Source organism: Triticum aestivum, chromosome 1A, assembly GCF_018294505.1.
Source record: "Triticum aestivum cultivar Chinese Spring chromosome 1A, IWGSC CS RefSeq v2.1, whole genome shotgun sequence".
Taxonomy (NCBI): domain Eukaryota; kingdom Viridiplantae; phylum Streptophyta; class Magnoliopsida; order Poales; family Poaceae; genus Triticum; species Triticum aestivum.
The window spans coordinates 190,656,091-190,680,652 of record NC_057794.1 but is presented as its reverse complement, the minus strand read 5'-3'; positions in this window follow the sequence as shown (position 1 = coordinate 190,680,652).

The following is a 24,562-nucleotide window of genomic DNA, read 5'->3' as shown; positions in this document are numbered from 1 at the left end:
TACTACCATGCATTGGGCCCTGAAATATGACCCCGCTCGACTTCTTATTCACCCTAGCTCTCTGTCCAGGAGTTGCAAGTAGTTTCTGGTGTTTGTAGCCTACTGGAGGCCGTGGACAGCGCTGACCGTAGGGGTGGGCTGTGATGCGGTAGGTACGTGGCCGGGTGTACCGAATACCCGTTAGGTATCTCGGGAACCCTGTTCACATCGTTCGGGGCCGTATGGGAAACCTCGGCCGGACTCCCTGCGGATGGAACCTGGATAGGCGATAAACCTGGACTAGAGGCTTAAGTGTTTAGGTAGGTCGTGGTCTACACCCACGTCGGCTTTCGCTTGAAGTCTGCCGAGCACATGTCGTGTGCAGACGCTAAGTGGTGGAAACATGTATGAAGAAGTACACCCCTGCAGGGTTATCATGATCTATTCGAATAGCCGCGTCCGCGGTAAAGGACTACTTGGTTGCCTATACAGTTCATAGACAAGTAAATGGAAACTACTAAAAGCCTCAAGATAAGTGTGAGTGCCGAGGATGGCTCTTCCGTAGGAAGACGGAGGTGGATCCTCGGTAGTGTATTGAAGTGGAGAGTAGTGGACTCGTGTGCGCAAAACCATTTCAAGTTGGAGTCTCGTAGGTTAGCCTAGCCAAGAGTCAAAGCTGGCTTGCTGCAATAACTCCACCAACCCTTCTTGATAATATGCATGTATGTAGGATCTGATGTAAGTCTTGCTGAGTACCTTTGTACTCATGTTGCTATAATTTACATTTTTACAGAAGACGCTGCAACCCCTTCTGATGGGTTCTACGTAGACGTTGACATCAATGAGTAGGCTAAGGCCCAGGTGGTGATCCTGAGCTTGTGAAGGACCACGTAGTATAGCTAGGCTTTCCAAGCCTCTTTTATTTTACTAGTTGTCTGTACTCAGACAAGTTACTTCCGCTGCTGGTTTGTATGACTGTATGACTTGAATGCTGGGTCGTGTGACCCGTACCTTTGTGTATGTTATGTATGGCTCCCTGAGCCTTAAATAAAGTACTTGTGTCATAGAGTCATGTTGTGATGCCTTGTTGTATTTGCACATATCGAGCATATTGTGTGTATGATTGAAATGCTTGGTATGTGTGGGATCTGACTATCTAGTTGTTTATCTTTAGTAGCCTCTCTTACCGGGAAATGTCTCCTAGTGTTACCGCTGAGCCATGGTAGCTTGCTACTGCTCTGGAACACTTAGGCTGGCCGGCATGTGTCCTTCTTCGTTCCGGTGTCTGTCCCTTCGGGGAAATGTCACGCATTGAGTACCGGAGTCCTGTTAGCCCGCTACAGCCCGGTTTACCGGAGTCCTGCTAGCCCAGTGCTACAGCCCGGACCCACTTGCTGATGATCGACACGTTCGAAGCTGGGTCATGGATGCCTGTCCCTGTAAGTCTGTGCCACTTTGGGTTTACGACTAGTCATGTCAGCCCGGGCTCCTTATCATATGGATGCTAGCGACACTATCATATACGTGAGCCAAAAGGCGCAAACGGTCCCGGGCAAAGGTAAGGCGACACCCGTGGGGATACCGTGCGTGAGGCCGCAAAGTGATATGAGGTGTTACCGGCTAGATCGATGTGACATCGAGTCGGGGTCCTGACATCGGCGTCCTCAGTAGTATCCGGCCAATGTTTCCGCTTCCCGAAAAATAACTTCCACATCCCTTCGTATGTGGCGCCGAAGAAGTGTTGGAGGGTTTGTGGTCCTTCTGGATTAAACTCCCACATTCGGCGAGGCCTGCACTGGCAGGACAAGATTCGGCGAACTAACATCACTTGGATCACACTGATGAGATCGATATCTCTCTCGAGGAGGGTTCGGATGCGGCTTTGTAAGGTCCGCACTTCATCCACTAATCCCCAGTCTAGCCCCTTATTGACCCATGACGCGAGCTATAACGGTGTGTAACGCCCTCGATGCGGCTATAGCTCCCACGTGTCGAGGCACGACTTAGAGACATAACCGCATTGAAAGCAATGTCGCAAGTTAGGCAATCATCACAACATCCCATGTAATATAGATAATAAAGGGGGGAGATACATAGTTGGCTTACACTTGCCACGTCAATCAAAGTACATAAATAGCATTACAACATTCAAACACTCATGGACTGACTACGGCGCCAAAATAAAAGAACAACCCGACATGCGACACGGTCCCGATCACCCCAACTGGGCACCACTACTGATCATCAGGTAAAGACACGTAGTATCGGCGTGAGTCCTTGTCGAACTCCCACTTGAGCTCAAGCGCGTAATCTGGAACAGAATCATCAGGCCCTGCATCTGGTTTGGAAGTAATCTGTGAGCCACAGGGACTCAGCAATCTCGCACCCTCGCAATCAAGACTATTTAAGCTTAATAGGTAAGGCAAGGAAAAATATGTGGAGCTGCAGCAAGCGACTAGCATATATGGTGGCTATCCTGTTCGCAAAAGAGAGCGAGAAGAGGAGGCAAAGCGCGAGCAAGTAACTAGAGAACAACTTGCGCAAGCATTACTCCAACACCATGTTCACTTCCCGGACTCCGCCAAGAAGAGACCATCACGGTAACTCTCACAGTTGATTCATTTAAGGTTCACGTTATCTACAACCGGACATTAACAAATTCCCATCTGCCCATAACCACGGGCACGGCTTTCAAAAGTTCAAATCCCTGCAGGGGAGTCCCAACTTAGCCCATGACAAGCTCTCACGGTCAACGAAGGAATAGACCTCCTCCCGAGACATTCCGATCAGACTCGGTATCCCGGTTCTTCAAGACACTTCGACAAGTTAAAACAAATCCAGCAACACCGCCCGAATGTGCCGACAAATCCCGATAGGAGCTGCACATATCTCGTTCTCAGGGCACACTCAGATTGTCTTAACTTCCGGTAGGCCAGCCCAGAGTTGCCCCTGCTGGCCACCGGCGGCTGACGAGTTGGACCAACACTCAGAGGAGCACTGGCCCGGGGGGGTCTAAATAAGATGACCCTCGGGCTCCGGAAACCCAAGGGAAAAAGAGGCTAGGTGGAAAATGGTAAAACCAAGGTTGGGCATTGCTGGAAAAGCTTTAATCGAGGCGAACTATCAAGGGGTTCCCATTATAACCCAACCGCGCAAGGAACGCAAAATCCGGGAACATAACACCGATATGACGGAAACTAGGGCGGCAAGAGTGGAACAAAACACTAGGCGAGAGGCAGAGCCTTCCACCCTTTACCAAGTATATAGATGCATTAAGATAACATGGCAATATAATGATATCCCAACAAGTAAATAATGTTCCAACAAGGAACGGTCTCCAATCTTCACCTGCAACTAACAACGCTATAAGAGGGGCTGAGCAAAGCGGTAACATAGCCAATCAACGGTTTGCTAGGACATGGTGGGTTAGAGGTTTGTCATGGCAATTTGGAAGGCATGATAAGCAAGTGGTAGGTATTGTAGCACAGGCATAGCAAAAGAGCGAGCATCTAGCAGAGCAAAGATAGTAGTGATTTCGAGGGTATGATCATCTTGCCTGCAAAGTTGTCAGAGTTGACTGGATCCTCGAAAGCAAACTCAACGGGCTCCTCGTTAGCGAACTCGTCTCCCGGCTCTATCCAAACAAGACAAACAAGCAACAAGGACACAATCAACCACGTGCAAACTCAAACAACATGATGCAAAGATGGTATGCTATGCGGGATGCAATATGTGATGCATATGCAAGATTTAACAAGGAATGAATGAACCTGGAATCAACTTAGAAATCCAAGTGTGCCACTGGAAAGGTGATATGAAATCGCTTGAAAATGATATAAAGATCACCGGAATCGGAGTTACGGTTTGGAAATGGCAAGCAATTCAAATATGACCACGTTCTGCGATTTACAGCAAGTAGCCATCTAAATGCAACAAGATGAACATGCTACAGCACCCAAACATGGCGTCAAAATACATGGAAGGAATCCATTCATGATACTTAACAAAAGACTAGCACTGAGCTACGGCCAATTCATCCATTAACAGGTTCAAAGAAGCATGGCAAAAATGCATTTGGTAAACACATCTCAGACTTAGTGAAATTAAAAATTGTCTGGAATTTCAGATCAGATAGCACTCTTTGGAGCATGAAAACAATATGCTACAGGATCTGAACATGACAAAGTAAAGCATGGCATGGAGCTACCCAAAGAGCTTAACAAAAATCCCTTAGTGACCTTGAGCCAAAAGGGATAAGAAAATACATTTGCAAGCATGTGAACATGGCAAAAACATAATCAGATCACAGACTTAGTGAAAATTGGAGCATGCTGAAACAGATATCAAGAAGGCATGTTTACGAGCTTGATGCACTCACTACAGAGCATGTATGACAATCTAAGCATACACCCATCAATAATACACAAAATACAAGCTAGACATGGCAAAAACAATCACATAGCATGCACGGATCAACTACAACATCCTCGGCAAAATCGCTAACAAGTAGACAATCTGCCCGGATTCACGAAATAGCAAAAGTAGAGCTCGATTGACTCAAGCTAGGTTGCTCCATAATTGCAAACAAAGGCATGTATGGATACAACACTACAAGATTAACAAAACATCCTTACTGATCATCCTCAAAAGAGGCACGTATCACTAGGAAAACAACATGAGCATATGGCCATATGAGATAAACAGGTCAAGGACTTAGTGGAAATGTTAAGTCCCTGAAATCAGCATTAACGAATGCTCCACTTTGCAAGCTTGTGCTAGTCACCACACACATCACAAAAATACATGGATTGCACCTCTGGAAAGATGGCAAAGCATATAACAAAACTCATGAAGAGCTCAGGGGCATATCATGCACACAATAATCATGGCAAAAATGACAAATATCTAATTGGAGTAGCAGATCTGACAAATATCTCAAATAACACTTTTCCAACAGCATTTCGGGCATCAATATGAACTCAAATGAAAATGATGCAATGAGATGAAATGATGTACTCTCTGATACGAACATTTTGATATGCTATATGCCCAAAACGGAGTTACGGATGCAAAGTTATGGCAGGATGAACATGGGCAAAGTAATTAGGCTTTCGAGGCATTGTTCACCGAAGCCGATCGTCATCACCGGAGAAGAAGGCCGGAGCTTGTGGCAAGGTGGCCGGAGCTCCGGTGGAGGTCGGGGGCGGCGCCGGCGGTGGCCGGACGTGACAAGGCCGGCGGAGGTGCGGAGCGGCGCCGGCTCGGGTCGGTGGAGAGGCAGGGGCGGCGAGCTACGTCGTGGCGGCGGGGAGGCGAAGACCGGCGACGGGCGGCGCTTGCCGACGCGGTGGCGGAGCGGGCCGGTGCCGGAGTCGATGGCGGCGCGGGCGTGGATCGGCGGCGGCGGACGATGGGCTCACGGGGGCCCGACTTGGGCCTCCCGGGCCGGAGCGGTGGGAGGCGGCACAGGGGCCACGTGGCAGCTCCTGAGTGGCCGGGCGCAGCGGCACGGGGCGTGTCCGGCAGGAGCGGACACGTCCGGCGGCGGAGGAGACGAAATTTTAGGGTTAGGACACGGGAGATCTGGATTTTCGAGGAGGGGTCTTTAAATAGGCATAGAGGGAGCTAGGAGTGTCCAAATGAGGTGCGGTTTTCGGCCACGCGATCGTGATTGAACGATCTAGATGATGGATAGGGTTTTGGTGGGTTTTGGGCCAAATTGGAGGGGTGTTGGGCTGCAACACACACGAGGCCTTCTCGATGCCTCGGTTAACCGTTGGAGCATCAAACAAGGTCCAAATGGTACGAAACTTGACATGCGGTCTACCGGTAGTAAACCAAGGCCGCTTGGCAAGTATCGGTCCAATCCGGAAATGTTTAATCCCCACACACGAAAGAAAGGTAGAAATGACCACCGGAGGAGAATGAAGCGCCAGAATGCAAAACAGACAACTGGGAAAAAGCTCGAATGCATGAGATGAACACGTATGCAAATGCAATGCACATGATGACATGATATGAGATGCATGAGAACGACAACAACACACGGAGACAAAAGCCTGAACCCGAGAAAATAAAATAACTTAAGGCCGGAAATGGCAAGAGTTGGATTACATATTGGGTAAATCATATCCGGGGTGTTACAACACTCCACCACTACGAAAGGATCTCGTCCCGAGATCTAGGACTGAAAGAACGCCGGGTACTCAGAACGGAGGTGATCCTTGCGTTCCCAGGTAGCTTCACGGTCGGAATGGTGTGACCACTTGACTTTGAGGAATTTGATTGACTTGTTGCGAGTCTTGCGTTCAGTCTCTTCAAGAATAGCAACGGGGTGCTCACGATATGAGAGATCTTCTTGGAGCTCAATGTCCTTAAAGTTGACGGTGCGGTCAGGAGTCTTGAAGCACTTTCGGAGCTGAGAGACATGGAACATGTCATGCACATTTGCAAAGTTTGAAGGAAGCTCGAGTTGGTAGGTGAGATCGCCTCTCTTGCCGACAATCTTGAAAGGTCCCACATATCTAGGGGCAAGCTTCCCTTTGATACCGAAGCGACGAGTACCTTTCATAGGAGAGACACGAAGGTAAACATGATCTCCGATCTCGAAAACCAAATCACGGTGCTTACTATCATAGTAGCTCTTCTGGCGGGATTGGGCTGCTTTGAGGTTATCTCGAATGACTTTGCACATTTCCTCTGCCTCTGTGATTAAGTCATTTCCCAAAAGCTGACGTTCACCGGTTTCGGACCAGTTGAGAGGGGTACGGCACTTCCTGCCATACAGAATTTCAAATGGGGCCTTGCCCGAACTTGCTTGAAAACTGTTGTTGTAGGAGAATTCAGCATAAGGAAGACAATCCTCCCACTTCATTTCGAAGGAGATCACACAAGCCCTAAGCATATCTTCAAGAATCTGATTGACACGCTCGACTTGACCGCTAGTTTGAGGATGGAAAGCTGTGCTGAAGCGGATGTTGGTGCCCATGGCCTTCTGAAAAGAATCCCAAAACTTGGAGGTAAAGATGCTGCCACGGTCTGAAGAGATCACTTGTGGAATACCGTGCAGAGAGACAATAGGAGAGGTATAGAGTTCTGCCAATTGAGCTGCAGTGATTGACTCTTTGATAGGTAGAAAATGAGCCACTTTAGTGAGTTTGTCGATGACAGCGAATATAGCATCATTGCCACGTTTGGACTTTGGAAACCCAGTCACGAAGTCCATCTCAATGTGGTCAAACTTCCATTCTGGAATGGCAAGAGGTTGGAGGAGACCAGCTGGTCTTTGGTGTTCTACCTTCACTCTTCTGTAGACATCACATTCGTTCACGAATTGAGCAATCTCGTGCTTCATTCGAGTCCACCAATAAGCCTGCTTGAGGTCCTGATACATCTTCGTGCTCCTAGGGTGGATGGAGAGGAGAGAATTGTGAGCCTCGTTCATGATAACCTTACGAAGATCACCTTTGGGCACAACAATACGATCCTCGAAGAAGAGAGTATCCTTGTCATCAAGGCGGTAGCACTTGTACTTGGGTTGACTCTTGGCAATCCCAATCTTCACCTTTTTCACCATAGCATCAAGAAGTTGAGCTTGGCGAATCTGGTCTTCCAAGGTAGGAGAGACTTGAAGGTTGGCGAGGAAACCTTGAGGAACAACTTGCAGATTAAGTTTGCGGAAAGCTTCACAAAGCTCGGGTTGATAAGGCTTGAGAATAAGACTGTTGCAATAAGCCTTCCTGCTCAGTGCGTCAGCAATCACATTGGCCTTGCCTGGAGTATACTCGATACTCGGATTATACTCTTGAATCATTTCAACCCATCGAGTTTGCCTGAGGTTGAGATTAGGCTGAGTGAAGATGTACTTGAGACTCTTGTGATCAGTGAAAATGTCCACTTTTCTTCCCAATAAGAGATGTCTCCAAGTCAAAAGAGCATGCATAACTTCCGCCAACTCGATGTCATGAGTGGGGTAGTTCTTCTCATTGGGCTTCAACTGGCGAGAGGTATAAACCACAACTTTCTTCGCTTGCATCAACACTGTGCCAAGACCTTGGAGAGAGGCATCGCAAAAGACCTCATATGGTTTGGATTCATCAGGCGGAGTCAGAACTAGAGCAGTGACCAATTTCTCTTTCAAAGTGTTGAAAGCAATGTCACACTCCGGAGACCAAACGTACTTGACGTGCTTCTGGATTTGAGAGAGGCTTCGCGATCTTAGAAAAGTTTTCAACGAATCTTCGGCAGTAGCTTGCGAGACCGAGGAAGCTACGGAGTTGCTTCACATTCTGAGGATGTTCCCAATTCACAATTGCAGACACCTTCTCAGGATTCACCGCAATGCCCTTGGCAGAGATGATATGCCCAAGATAAAGAACCTCATCGAGCCAAAATTCGCACTTGGAGAACTTGGCGTAGAACTGGTGTTCTCTGAGCTTATCGAGTACCAGACGCAAGTGCTTGGCATGATCTTCCTTGTTCTTCGAGAGAACCAGAATGTCGTTGAGATAGACCAAAATGAATTCATTGGTGTAGGCGCTGAAGATGAAGTTCATCATGCGAGAGAACGTCGGAGGAGCGTTGACGAGGCCAAAAGACATGACAGTGTATTCAGATGAACCATAGCTTGTCCTAAAAGCCGTCTTGGGAATATCTTGCTCACGGATTCGAATCTGATGATAACCCATACGGAGATCAATCTTGGAGAATACTTGGGCGCCTTTGAGTTGTTCGAACAGCTCGTTGATGTTGGGAAGTGGGTATTTGTTCTTGATGGTCTTCTTGTTCAATGGACGGTAATCAACACAAAGTCGGTCCGTTCCATCCTTCTTCTTCACAAAAAGAACACCACAACCCCACGGAGAAGAACTAGGCCGGATGAGACCCATTCTCTCTTGAATATCGAGTTGCTTCTTCAGCTCCTTCAATTCTTCAGGTCCGAGCTTGTAAGGACGCTTGCACACTGGTTCCGGGCCAGGCTCAAGATCGATGACGAATTCAACTGGCCGGTGCGGAGGCATTCCTGGAAGCTCTTCTGGAAAGACATCTTGATATTCGCAAACGACTGGAATTTGCGAGGTAGCATCCAGTTCACCCTTCTCATTGAGAGAAAATAGACGGATTGTATTATCCCAATCGGCAAAGACAATTACATCCTCAGACGAATGAGTCAATTGAATCTGCCTGGCTACACAATCAAGCTGAGCCTTGTGCTTAGAAAGCCAATCCATCCCGAGAATAAGATCAATATCCGACTTACCAAGGATCATTGGAGAAGCCAAAAACTTGAAATCACCCATCGAGATAGAAATATCTGGAACCTCGTAGTTAGCGAGCAAACATCTACCCGGAGAGACAACTGCTAATGGCTTATGCATAACTTGAGAATACCACCCATGCTTAGATGCAAAAGGTCTCGAGATAAAACAATGAGATGCACCAGTGTCAAAAAGAACTTTTGCAGGAACATCGTTAACAGGAAGGTTACCCATGATGACATCTGGCGAGTCCTCTGCCTGAGCTGCGTTCATCAAGTTGACCTTGGCGTGCTTGGGGTTATGCTTGACCACAGCTGTACTTGCCAATCTCACAGGAGGAGGAGGAGGAAGACGCCTCTGATTGAAACACTTGTTGGCATAGTGACCCTTCTGTTGGCACTTTTGCACGTGACCTCTGAAAGCGGACGGTGATACGGAGCACTTGAGCTTGGAGCTTGAGACGAAGTCTTGTTCTGAAAGCCAGGGTTGGTGGGTGGGAAGATCCACTGCCACCTTTGCTCTTCTGATACGGCTGACGAAACGGAGGAGGAGGAGGAATCCAATACTTCTGCTGCTTGGCCACTTGAGTAGAGGAAGGAGTAGTGTCTCTGACTCGCTTCTTGGAAGCATCACACCTCAGTTGAGCAGCCTCTTTCTTCAATGCCATGTTGTAGAACTCATCGTACCTCAAAGGCTCAAAGAGAACAAGAGCTAGCTGGATTTCTTCTCTGAGACCACCCCTGAACTGGTATATCATGCTCTTCTCATCAGGGACGTCCTGCTTAGCAAAGCGGGCGAGCTTCTGAAACAACTTGTTGTAGTCATAGACAGACAAAGAGCCTTGCTTCAGGTTGCGGAATTCCTCACGCTTGCTTTCAACCACGCTTTGAGGGATATGATGAGCTTTGAAGTCTTGACGGAATTCATCCCAGGTAATCACACATCCACCTCTAGAATCCTTGTACTGCTGGAACCATTCTGCAGCTTGGTCTTTGAGTTGGAAGGAAGCGAACTTGACAAAGTCCTCAGGCCTAACGTTACTGCACTCGAAATGCTTGCACAGATCCACGAGCCAATCGTCAGCATCAGTTGCCTCAACACAATTGCTGAAAGTCTTTGGCCTGTTAGCAAGGAACTGGTTGAGTGTAGCAAAGTGATTCTGATTGTTGCCTTGGTTGCCTTGGTTCGCTTGATTGCGCTCTTGAAGAATTTGCATGATCAACTGTGTGTTTGCATTGGTTGCGCCCATCACAGCTTGCCATGCCTCCGGAGGAGGTGGAGGTGGTGGCGGATCCTGATTCTGATTCTGATTGGTACTCTTAGCAGCAGCCATCCTGAAGAGGGTGACAACCGTTAGCACATTGTCAGATAAAATGAAGCTGAATCCAACAGAATGACAATTGCAACATATAGTCTTCACATCTGAACATAAGAACGAATGCATTCCTCTTGAAATGGTCACATATCCATAATTGAGAAGCCACTTAGAATTTAGGTAGAGAAATAAATCAACAATGTACGAATCAAGAACGAATACTCGGTAAGAAATCCCAATCTCAAACCAAATATCCGTGGAAGAAGAACTAGAGCTACAAGAATTCCCACCTATGAAACTCCCGAACCTTTCCGGTTATGCAATCAGGTGTTGGGGATACAGGGGAAGCATAATATCTCACCCAAACCTAGCAAATCCTACATCCAGCTGTATCCATCCTTCAACACATAATCGAGGAAAACTTCGGAAACCATCTACCTCAACCTTCGAAAAGCATCCGTTATACAAGTTATGGCGATACTCCCGAACTCCCGCCCCAGTACTGGGTGGCGTCGAGGTTATCTCACCAATGAACTGCATAAAAGAGATTTTTGATGTCGGCGTACTAAACTCAGGTATTCCAGAATTGCAACGATAAAATTGTGACGACGACACCTCGGAGCTCAACTCCCCGGGACACTGCCACAACCCCTAAAGACAGGAGGCACCAAGAACAATGCTCTTGTCACAAAACCATCGAACGATTCCAAGATACCCGCGTGATCCTAATTTTTTTTAGTGAAATTTGAGAAGAGAAGAGTCAAAACTCTACGTCAGGATGCCTTACCAGAGCGATGAGGAGACTGAGAAGTAAAAGAATTCCTAAACTCTCCGATATATAATTCCTAAATGACTCAAAAAAAATTTCTAGACTCAACAACGGCTGCTAAAAATGATCAAGCAATGGGGGCTCCTAAGGTCGGGGAAGGCTCTGATTACCAACTTGTAACGCCCTCGATGCGGCTATGGCTCCCACGTGTCGAGGCACGACTTAGAGACATAACCGCATTGAAAGCAATGTCGCAAGTTAGGCAATCATCACAACATCCCATGTAATATAGATAATAAAGGGGGGAGATACATAGTTGGCTTACACTCGCCACGTCAATCAAAGTACATAAATAGCATTACAACATTCAAACACTCATGGCCCGACTATGGCGCCAAAATAAAAGAACAACCCAACATGCGACACGGTCCCGATCACCCCAACTAGGCACCACTACTGATCATCAGGGAAAGACACGTAGTATCGGCGTGAGTCCTCGTCGAACTCCCACTTGAGCTCAAGCGCGTCATCTGGAATGGAATCATCAGGCCTTGCATCTGGTTTGGAAGTAATCTGTGAGCCATAGGGACTCAGCAATCTCGCACCCTCGCGATCAAGACTATTTAAGCTTAATAGGTAAGGCAAGGAAAAATATGTGGAGCTGCAGCAAGCGACTAGCATATATGGTGGCTATCCTGTTCGCAAAAGAGAGCGAGAAGAGGAGGCAAAGCGCAAGCGAGTAACTAGAGAACAACCTGCGCAAGCATTACTCCAACACCGTGTTCACTTCCCGGACTCCGCCGAGAAGAGACCATCACGGTAACTCTCACAGTTGATTCATTTTAATTAAGTTAAGGTTCACTTTATCTACAACCGGACATTAACAAATTCCCATCTGCCCATAACCGCGGGCACGACTTTAGAAAGTTCAAATCCCTGCAGGGGAGTCCCAACTTAGCCCATGACAAGCTCTCACGGTCAACGAAGGAATAGACCTCCTCCCGAGACATTCCGATCAGACTCGGTATCCCGGTTCTTCAAGACACTTCGACAAGTTAAAACAAATCCAGCAACACCGCCCGAATGTGCCGACAAATCCTGATAGGAGCTGCACATATCTCGTTCTCAGGGCACACTCATATTGTCTTAACTTCCGATAGGCCAGCCCAGAGTTGCCCTTGGTGGCCACCGGCGGCTGACGAGTTGGACCAACACTCGGAGGAGCACTGGCCCGGGGGGGGTCTAAATAAGATGACCCTCGGGCTCCAGAAACCCAAGGGAAAACGAGGCTAGGTGGCATATGGTAAAATCAAGGTTCGGCATTGTTGGAAAAGCTTTAATCGAGGCGAACTATCAAGGGGTTCCCATTATAACCCAACCGCGTAAGGAACACAAAATCCGGGAACATAATACCGATATGACAGAAACTAGGGCGGCAAGAGTGGAACAAAACACTAGGAGAGAGGCTGAGCCTTCCACCCTTTACCAAGTATATAGGTGCATTAAGATAACATGGCAATATAATGATATCCCAACAAGTAAATAATGTTCCAACAAGGAACGGTCTCCAATCTTCTCCTACAACTAACAACACTATAAGAGGGGCTGAGCAAAGTGGTAACATAGCCAATCAACGGTTTGCTAGGACATGGTGGGTTAGAGGTTTGTCATGGAAATTTGGAAGGCGTGATAAGCAAGTGGTAGGTATCGTAGCATAGGCATAGTAAAAGAGCGAGCATCTAGCAGAGCAAAGATAGTAGTGATTTCGAGGGTATGATCATCTTGCCTGCAAAGTTGTCAGAGTTGACTGGACCCTTGAAAGCAAACTCAAAGGGCTCCTCGTTAGCGAACTCGTCTCCCGGCTCTACCCAAACAAGACAAACAAGCAACAAGGACACAATCAACCACGTGCAAACTCAAACAACATGATGCAAAGATGGTATGCTATGCGGGATGCAATATGTGATGCATATGCAAGATTTGACAAGGAATGAATGAACCTGGCATCAACCTGGAAATCCAAGTGTGCCACTGGAAAGGTGAGATGAAATCGCTTGAAAACGATATAAAGATCACCGGAATCGGAGTTACGGTTTGGAAATGGCAAGCAATTCAAATATGACCATGTTCTGCGATTTACAGCAAGTAGCCATCTAAATGCAACAAGATGAACATGCTACAGCACCCAAACATGGCATCAAAATCCATGGCAGGGATCCATTCATGATGCTTAACAAAAGACTAGCACTGAGCTACGGCCAATTCATCCATTAACACGTTGAAACAAGCATGGCAAAAATGCATTTGGTAAACAGATCTCAGACTTAGTGAAATTAACAGTTGTCTGGAATTTCAGATCAGATAGCCCTCTTTGGAGCATGAAAACAATATGCTACAGGATCTGAACATGACAAAGTAAAGCATGGATGGAGCTACTCAAAGAGATTAACAAAAATCCCTTAGTGACCTTGAGCCAAAAATGATAAGAAAATACATTTGCAAGCATGTGAACATGGCAAAAACATAATCAGATCACAGACTTAGTGAAAACTGGAGCATGCTGAAACAGATATCAAGTAGGCATGTTTACGAGCTCGATGCGCTCACTACAGAGCATGTCATCACAATCTAAGCATACACCCATCAAGAATACACAAAATACAAACTAGACATGGCAAGAACAATCACATAGCATGCACGGATCAACTACAACATCCTCGGCAAAATCGCTAACAAGTAGACAATCTGCCCAGATTCACGAAATAGCAAAAGTAGAGCTCGATTGACTCAAGCTAGGGTGCTCCATAATTGCAAACAAAGGCATGGATGGATATAGCTCTACAATATTAACAAAACATCCTTACTGATCATCCTCAAAAGAGGCACGTATCACTAAGAAACAACATGAACATATGGCCATATGAGATAAACAGGTCAAGGACTTAGTGGAAATGCTAAGTCCCTGAAATCAGCATTAATGAATGCTCCACTTTGCAAGCTTGTGCTAGTCACCACACACATCACAAAAATACATGGATTGCACCTCTGGAAAGATGGCAAAGCATATAAAAAAACTCATGAAGAGCTCAGGGGCATATCATGCAGACAATAATCATGGCAAAATGACAAATATCTAATTGGAGCAGCAGATCTGACAAATATCTCAAATAGCACTCTTCCAACCGCATTTCGGGCATCAATATGAACTCAAACGAAAATGATGCAATGAGATGAAATGATGTACTCTCTGATACGAACATTTTGATATGCTATATGCCCAAAACGGAGTTACAGATGCAAAGTTACGGCACGATGAACATGGGCAAAATAATTAGGGTTTCGGGGCAAAAGTCAACTGGATCTAGATTCAGATCGGGATCCGGACACTGTAGCAGCACTGTTCACCGAAGTCGATAGTCGTCGCCGGAGAAGAAGGCCGGAGCTGGGGGCGAGGTGGCCGGAGCTCCGGTGGAGGTCGGGGGCGGCGCCGGCGGTGGCGGTGGCCGGACGCGACGAGGCCGGCGGAGGTGCGGAGCGGCGCCGGCTCGGGTCGGTAGAGAGGCCGGGGCGGCGAGCTGCATCATGGCGGCGGGGAGGCGAACACCAGAAACGGGCGGCGCTCGCCGACGCGGTGGTGGAGCGGGCCGGCACCGGAGTCGATGGCGGCGCGGGCGTGGATCGGCGGCGGCAGACGATGGGCTCACAGGGGCCCGACTTGGGCCTCCCGGGCCGGAGCGGTGGGAGGCAGCGCAGGGGCCACGTGGCAGCTCCTGAGTGGCCGGGCGCGGCGGCGGGGCGTGTCCGGTGGGAGCGGACACGTCCGGCGGCGGAGGAGACGAAATTTTAGGGTTAGGACGGGGGAGATCCGGATTTTCGAGGAGGGGTCTTTAAATAGGCAAAGAGGGAGCTAGGAGTGTCCAAATGAGGTGCGGTTTTCGGCCACGCGATCGTGATCAAACGCTCTAGATGATGGAGAGGGTTTTGGTGGGTTTTGGGCCAAATTGGAGGGGTGTTGGGCTGCAACACACACGAGGCCTTCTCGGTCCCTCGGTTAACCGTTGGAGCATCAAACGAGGTCCAAATGGTACGAAACTTGACAGGCGGTCTACCTGTAGTAAACCAAGGCCGCTTGGCAAGTCTCGGTCCAATCCAGAAATGTTTAATCCCCACACACGAAAGAAAGGTAGAAATGACCACCGGAGGAGACTGAAGCGCCAGAATGCAAAACGGACAACGGAGAAAAAGCTCAAATGCATGAGATGAACACGTATGCAAATGCAATGCACATGATGACATGATGTGAGATGCATGACAATGACAACAACACACGGAGACAAAAGCCCGAACCCGAGAAAATAAAATAACTTAAGGCCGGAAACGGTAAGAGTTGGAGTACATATTGGGTAAATCATATCCGGGGTGTTACACGGTGCGCTAGGACGGAAGGTGGGGGCAGCTACCCATTTAGCACTGCAGGGCTCTATAATATAAAACCACTCCTGCTGCGAGTAATTGGAAGCCTCGGAAATAGAACCTTTTGGCCAGGGAGTGTTGGCAAGTTGGCTGATTGTAGCACCGCCGCACTCCATCTGTTCCCTGTCGACTACCTTCGGCTTCACACTAAAGGTTTTGAGCCATAAGCCGTAGTGTGGGGGGATTCGAAGGAAGGCCTCGAATGTAATGATAAACGCTGTGACATGGAAGATAGTGTCTGAGGCAAGATCGTGAAAATCTAGCCCGTAATAAAACATTATCCCTCGGACAAAGGGGTGAAGAGCAAACCCTAACCCCCGAAGGAAGTGGGAGACGGATACCACCCTCTCGCCGGATCTGGGGGTCGGGATAACTTGTCCTTATGCTGGAAGCCAGTGGTGGATTTCTGCGGTCAGATATCTGGCTGCCCAAAGCTTTGTTATATCCTCCTCTGTGATGGAGGAAGCCACCCATCATCCTTGGGAGCTGGATCCATACATGATGGTAAGGCTGAAAGCAATGGAGTCGAACCTTGGGTGCTGGAACTCGAGGTGGGGGAGGCTTAGGAGAGGTTTGGCATAAAAATACGGCCCTTGGTTCCTTTATATACACCTCCGGTATTGAACGTCTCCTCCTAAGCCTAAGAACCTACCTATCCCCGAGGAATCTTTCTCATGGGACGGTTGGGTTACCCATGCTTGTATTGATGAAAATCCCGTAATAAGGGGACATGACCTCTGCTTTCACAACCGTGTCTCAGAACATGGGGTGAAAAGTGGTTCGAAATTATGACTAGGCAAGCGTGACATCGCATCACTAAAGTTGTCAGTAGATTGGACTCATGTGTTATTATGTTCTCTTTGTGGTTGTGTGTGGTCCGGACACATTCAATTCGTTTGGAGACTATTCGGAACTTCGGAAGGAGGAACCCGCCTTGCAATGCCAAAGACAGCACTACGCGCCGGATACCTTGTCATTGAAGCCAGGTTCAAGGGCTACTGAGGGAGTCCTAGACTGAGGGGTCCTCGGGCATCCGGCCTGTTATCTATGTGCCGGACTGATGTGCTGTGAGGATATGAAGACCGAAGACAGTACCCGTGTCTGGATGAGACTCTCCTTGGCGTGGAAGGCAAGCTTGGCGAATAAGCTATGAAGATTCCATCTTATGTAACCGACTCTATGTAACCCTAGATCCCCTGGTGTCAATATAAACCAGAGAGTGTAGTCCGGAAAGGAGATACTCAATACCATAGTCATACAAGCTAGACTTCTAGGGTTTAGCCATTACAATCTCGTGGTAGATCAACTCTTGTAATACCCATATTCATCAATATCAATCAAGCAGGAAGTAGGGTATTACCTCCATAGAGAGGGCCCGAACCTGGGTAAACATCATGTCCCCAGTCTCTTGCTACCATCAACTTTAGACGCACAGTTCGGGACCCCCTACCCGAGATCCGCCGGTTTTGACACCGACAACAGGCACCCTGGAGCAACCAGTGGATGGCCGGGATGCAAGGAGAATCTCCATGACATCTTGCGGAAAGCTTCACCCAGTCACGAAGAGACAGATGGATACACCTTGACCGGAAGCTTACCTGTGTAGCCGCAAGCCATTATGGGCTATGGCTTGGTCAACCCTAGGTGTGATTCTGGCCAGACGGTGTTATGATGTCAGGACCCCAATTCCAAATCACATCGATCTAGCCGGTAACACCTCATATCACTTTGCGGCCTCACACACAGAATTCCCACGGGTGTCGCCTTACCATGGACCGAGACCGTTTGCGCCTTTTGGCTCACGTATATGATAGTGTCGCTAGCATCCATATGACAGAGAACCCTAGCCGACATGACTATTCATGAACCCAAAGTGGCACTAACTTACGAGGACAGGCATACATGAATCAACATCAAGCATGTCGGTCAGCAACGTATGAATCCGGGTTGTAGCACTGGGCTAACAGGACTCTGGGAACTCGGGCTGTAGCAGGCTAGGCAGGACTCCGGATGTCACCGCGTGACATTTCCCTGAAGGGACAGACACAGGAACAAAGTAAATCACATGCCGGTCAGTCAAGTGTTCCGGAGCAGTAGTGCTGGGCTAGCAGGACTCCGGTGAACCGGGCTGTAGCAGACTACTATGGCTCATGGAAGCACAAGAATACATTTCCCCATAAGAGAGGTTACCAAGGACAAACAACTAGGTTGTGGGATCCCACACATACCAAGCAGTTCAATCATACACACAATATGCTCGATATGTGTAAATACAACATGGCATCACAACAAGACTCTATGACTCAAAGTATTTATTCATTAGGCTCCGAGGAGCAAGATATTACAAACATGGGTCTCATGACCCATCATTCAGAGCATACACGTCAAAGCACATGCGGAAGCTTAACATGTCTGGGTACAGATATCTACAAATGAAAAAGACTGAGAAGCCCGACTATCTACCAGATCCCGTGGAGGGCACAAGATCGTAGCTGAGGTATCAAGCTAAACGTCGAAGTCCACACAGAACAACTAGCGAGACTGACGTCTCTCTGCAAAACATAAAATAGGCAAACGTGAGTACAAATGTACCCGTCAATACTTACATAAGAACTAACTACATATGCATCGGTATCAACAAAGGGGGTGGTGGAGTTTAACTGCAGCAAGCTAGCTTTGACTCGGTGGCTATCTTAAACTACGACTGCAGGTAACTCTTTTAAGGTGGCGCACACGAGTCCACAAATTCACCATATCAATACACCACTATGGATCCGCTCCCGTCTCCCTACGAGAAGGCCATCCATAACACTCACGCTTATCTTGCGAGTTTTAGAGTATCCACATTCAATTGTCTATGAACTGTTATAGGCAACCCAGAAGTCCTTTACCGTGGACGCGGCTATTCGAATAGATCATTTATAACCCTGCAGGGGTGTACTTCTTCCCACACGCTCTCGCCACTTACCACCATGTACACGTCATGTATCTCGGCAACCTTCAAGTGGAAGCCTAGCGAGGGAGTCGGCCACGACCTGACTAACCACACAAGTCTCTAGTCCAGGTTTATCGCCTATTCGGGTTCTGTCCGCGAGGAGATCCGGCCGGAATTTCGCTCACAGCCCCAAACGATGTGTGCAGGGTTCCTGAGACACCAAACGGGCGCTTGGTACACCGGGCCACGGTGTATCTACCGCATCATAGCCCACGCCTAGGGTCAGCGCTACGCACGGCCTCCAACACATATCCTACAAACACAAGAACTAGTTGCAACTCCTGGATAGAGGGCAAGGGTAGTTAATAAGTCGAGAGGGTCCATTGGTTTCGGGCCCAATGCATGGTAGTAGCTATTCATGGATCACAAACACAGAACTCAGGTCCCGAGGACGGTTTCAATGAGACAACCCACCATGTACTCCTACATGGCCTCTCACCGCTACCTTTACCAAATCATGTTCACACACTTAGCTCACACACAGTAGGACATGTTCATCACCATTCCAATTCATTCCTGACGAATCAGACCCGACTCAACTCTAAGCAGTAGCAGGCATGACAAACAAGCATGAATGAGTAGGCACATCAGGGCTCAAACAACTCCTACTCATGCTAGTGGGTTTCATCTATTTACTGTGGCAATGACATGTCATGTAGAGGAAAGGGGGTTCAACTACCGTAGCATGTAACAGTTGAATCGTCGATGTGCTAATGTAGTAAAAAGAGCAGGAGCGAGAGAGTGGGATTGTATCGGAATGAACAAGGGGGTTTTGCTTGCCTGGCACTTCTTAAGATAGTATAGTTCTTCATCGGGGTCATCGATCTCATTGCCGGAACACATCTATCGAGAGGGAACAATTACCGGCAAACAAGGAAGAACACAATCAATGTAATGCAAAATATGATGCATGAATGTGACATGAAAATGATGTTATTATTTGTGCTAATGCATCTAGCAACAATTTAGATGAAGTCCATATGAACCAAGGGTTCATATGCAAACTCCATATTTAGTATTTAAAATGCCATTATCATGTTTTCACTTATACAGTGGGTATAAGTTGGTTTAACATGCATGGAAGTAGCATAAATGGATAGATTGGATTTTTCTAATTATTTTTCATATATAAATTATTTCATTTGGAGTTACGGTTTATTTTCTATGATTTTTTGAAGTTTAGGACATTTTTTGAATTAAATAAATCATTTCTGATTTATTTAAAATCCTGAAAAGCATTTATGACCTCATCATTGCGTCACTGTGACGTCAGCCAGTCAATAGGACAGGCCCAGGTCAAACCTGACGTGTGGGGTCCACACGTCGGTGACACATTGCAAGCTATGGTCACAGACAGGTGGGCCTGGTCAACGTCCTCGTCGGCAAAGTCAAAGATGACGTGTGGGTCTCTCTGGTTATGAACTAATCTAAACAGAAATTAAATTAACCTAAACAGGCACGTGGCCCCACATGGCAGTGGCTCTAGGGTGTTTAGCCGGGTCATTAGTGCTAACTAAACTAGCGCCACATCAGCAATAACACAGGCGACCAAACGCATGGCAGTGGCGCGCCAGAGTTGCTCGGAATGGCGCTATAGAGCACCGTTTCGTGTGTGGTTTGCGGCTACGGCGAGCTGGGGGTGTGGCGAATCTTCTGGGGCAATCGCCAAGAGCCGGGGTGGCCTATAGAGACGGCAGCGATGATGGAGGCGGCGGCTGGAGTTCGGCCTCCAGCTGGCGCAGCGTTGCAACTGGCTAGCGAGCAAACGGAGGGGCGTGCGGGGTTCCTAGATGCTCCAGAGGGACTATAGGCAGCACAGAGAGACTAGGGGAGCTCGGCGACAACGCGGCCGTCGGCCATGGCGGACGGTGGCGCGGGAGCTCTTTGTGCACCAGCTACGGGACGAGCTAGAGCTTGGAGGCAGGGGGTAAACGTAGAGGAGCTCACAGCAATCTCGAGGGCGTCGTCAGCGGGCTCGGGGAAGGTCTGGTGCGGTCGGAATGATGACGGCGATCTCGGGCGGCCGACGATGAAGACGACGGCGGTGGCGACGTTCCATGCCCTCCCAGCTCGCGTGGCTCGTCGAGGACGAAGAAGACGACATGGTGGAGCTCTCAAACACGACGGGCGGTCGACGGGATAGCGAGGAGCGCGTGGCCAGCGAACGGCGGCGACAGCGACGTTTGGTGGTGCGCGTGAGAGGGACAGGGAAGGGAATGAGCACGGAGGGAGGAGTGAAAGGGGCCCGGGGTGGCGCGTGGCGTCGTCTAGAGGGGTCGGGGAGGCCAACCAAGGAGGAGGTGGCGTGCGCGTGTACGCGCATGGCGGACACACGCCCTCCTGCCCACTGGCAGGAGGTTGAAGACGGTGGAGGGCCTGGTGGGCTGGGCCATCAGGAGTTGGGCCAGGTGGGCTGCACAGGTAAGTTAGGTAGGTTTCCTTCCTTTTTTATTTTTCTTCTATTTTCTATTTTGCTGTTACTTTAGGACTTTAATAAAAATGCCAGGGTGTTTCCAAAATCATGAAACTAATCATGGCTACTATTTAGAATATATCCAACAGTAAACATTTTAGTTTATGATTATTTGAGAATTTAAAATATTTTATAGCATTTAAATGCCCAAATGCAAATAGAGTATGATTTAATACAGAGCCCAAATGTGTCATGGAAAAATGTGCATCACCTCTGGTTACTGTTTACATCATTTTCCATAAATGATGAACATTTTTTGAAGCTATTTAGATTTACTGAAAATATTTTAGGTGAACCTAGTGAATTCCTTTGATGCTAGGGGTTTAGGCAATCCCCATTTCAAGTTTCTTTCAAGATTAAACATGATGCACACATGAGGCTAGCCTAGTGCATTACCAGAAGCTAGGGATGTGACAACTCACCTCCAGTAAACAAGAATCTCGTCCCAAGATTCAAGCGTAGGTTAAGATGAAGGGGGAACACAACTAACACAATCTTCACGATCCAGGTTGCACTTCGTAAGAATGTTGATTCATCACCATCTTTGTCTCGACGTCTTGCTTCAGAAACTTCAGCCAATATGACAACAAGAGAAAAAAAAAGAAAACTCTAGAAGAATCGATCTTCTTGAAGATCGAACAACTCAGGATCAACTGATGGAGTGAGACATTGAAAACATCTCTCGAGCTGAGACACGAAGCATACATCCAGAGGGATGGAGTGAAACAGATGATGAAGATTCACTAGGTAGGCAACAATTCCACACTTAAGAAGGTGGTGAACGGTTCTCAACGTAGCAAGGAGTTGAGTTGCCATGATACCATAACGAGACATCTTAGAGGAGGTGACTCGTAGAATTATTCCCTTAAGTGGAAAAAATAATTACTTTTGATACGGAGATCATTGGAACTCTTCTTACCAGCCTAAGGCAAGTTACAAACGTTCGTTTGAAGGAGTTCGAAGGAATGACATACTCGGACTAGGATGGATGATGTGGACTACCTTGTTGAAGACAACATAATGGATGATTTGCTTATCATCGGAGATGGATGGGACCCATGGTAAGTCCACTTTTGAAGATGATCCTGAACAACGACTACTGAGGTGCAAGCTGAGAACAAAATGCAAATGCTGGGAATGATTCTGGTAACTGGGGAAAAACTCAACAGTCGAGAGTGTTTCCAATGTTCCAATGGTTATAGAATCATCAAAGAAACTAAGAGCACAAGGATCCCTAAGGAACAACTTCAAGAATAAGTCATGCGAAGTCCTCATGGGAGGTGACCAAATGGCTTAATCAAGATACTACAACAATAGTGCTTCTAGCTAGGTGCAAACACTTCACTGGAACCTATATCATAGTTCTCGGAAGAAGTTCCAACCATCATATCTACCTGAGATTCAAATCTGGTTGGTAATAGGATAATTCAGACAATGTGCCTGGAAAAGAAAGTTTGCAGCACAAACCGACGAGATGACATTGCGAGATTCTCGGGAGATGAACTACAATAGCATGCTCCAAAAGATGAGCTGGTTCTGCTAAACACATGTGAACACGGTGTCCCAGACAAGCATGACCACATAGTAGTCTTACAATGAAACACTACCAAGTCCTAGTTGGGAACCATCATCAAGGATATCGAAGCCCTTACATAAGTCTTGCTCTTAAAAGGCAACTTCTTCTCCTTGAACAAATCAATCAGTGGCTTGGTGTGCTAGGAACACATATGGAATGGAGGTAATTAATCTACGAACCAAAGAATACTTCGCACATGCATGACTGACTTGGGATGACTCAAGAGGAAGCAAAAACAAGCTTTCTCGAATTCACGGGGGCAACTTGCATCAAATGCACATGAATTAGAGGAAGTCACGTCTTTCATCCAAACGTAAGCTTCATGAACGGAACACGAAGTCATTGCTTACAAAGTTTTCTACACTAGGTTGATGTTCAACATGAATCATGCGGGAGACAAAATGTTGCTGATGGTTTCAATAGCAACTCATCAGAATTTCCATATCACTGGACTTCCACCATTATGTGAACAATGTGATAGTATTGGTCAGACCAACAGATGTAATGGTGTATGCTTGAGGAGTCAACCACGAGTAAGACAACATTACGAATATCGTTGGTTCTGATTTGATTTGAGGATAGCCCACACTCAAATCAAAGTTTTGACAAGACAACAGATCCAATAACCGATCACGAGGAACAATCGATGAAGATATCATATTTCTTCAACTAACACACAAGCACAAGGATATCCCTTTGGAATGAACTAAGTTGGGCTAGCTTTTATCTGCCAACTCTCCAAGTTGTTATTTAGCTTAACCAACTAGCTCAGGGGTATCCAACACAGATTCTTAGAGAAAGAGTGGATTATTGGTAAACCAACTGGATCACGAACTCACCATATCGGTCAGGGGATGACCTGCTGATACTTCCGTGAAGATATCCAGAAAATCACGAACCACCACTATGACTCTAAGCTCGAGAACAATCTTGCGTTTTCAGGGCAAGACGATATGATCGAAAGAGTGAGGGATTGACACAATCCCAACTCATGGATCGAAGAGTGCACCAGAAATAAGGATTAGGTAGCACAATCAATCCTAGGATGATTATTTAATAATCAACACTCTAAGAATGAGAATATTGTCCATTTACTGCAAAGCAACGAGTTGCTCGGACTATTGATTTCACACATCACAATTCACTTGTTGGCATTTCGGTTACAACAACACGGGACCGAGGAATGAATAATGATGGCGAGAAGTATCACTGTGTCAAGAATTCATAAGAGGTGGTGCAATTATCATGACATTCTTGACATAAAGATGGAAACACTCCAAGGTAGAACAAAGAAAAAGCTGGATTGGCATTTTGATCTGCGAAATACAACTACTTTGACCAGTCCAAGAAATGGATGAGGTGCTGGAGTTTGTTTTTCCTAGTCATTCCGGAATAGAATGGCTTGACAGACCACAAGAATAATAGGCATCGATAACACGAATGCACGACTACTCCTGACTACAAATTGATAGTCGGAGATCAGAAAACAACTAATGAGGGACAACTCAAAGAACATATGATTTTCTGAGTTATGGATGCATAGATTAGTATGTCAAACAAGTTCAACATATTTCTTCCGGATAACCCATGCAGAAGAAAAGGGACTGGCAGATTCACAATATGAATGGAGTACTCCTCAAGAGCACCCTGGTTGTGATCTTTTGGTTCAAAAGAACTGCCATGATGGTTCATGGTATTTGGAAGAATGATATACCGCGGACCTCG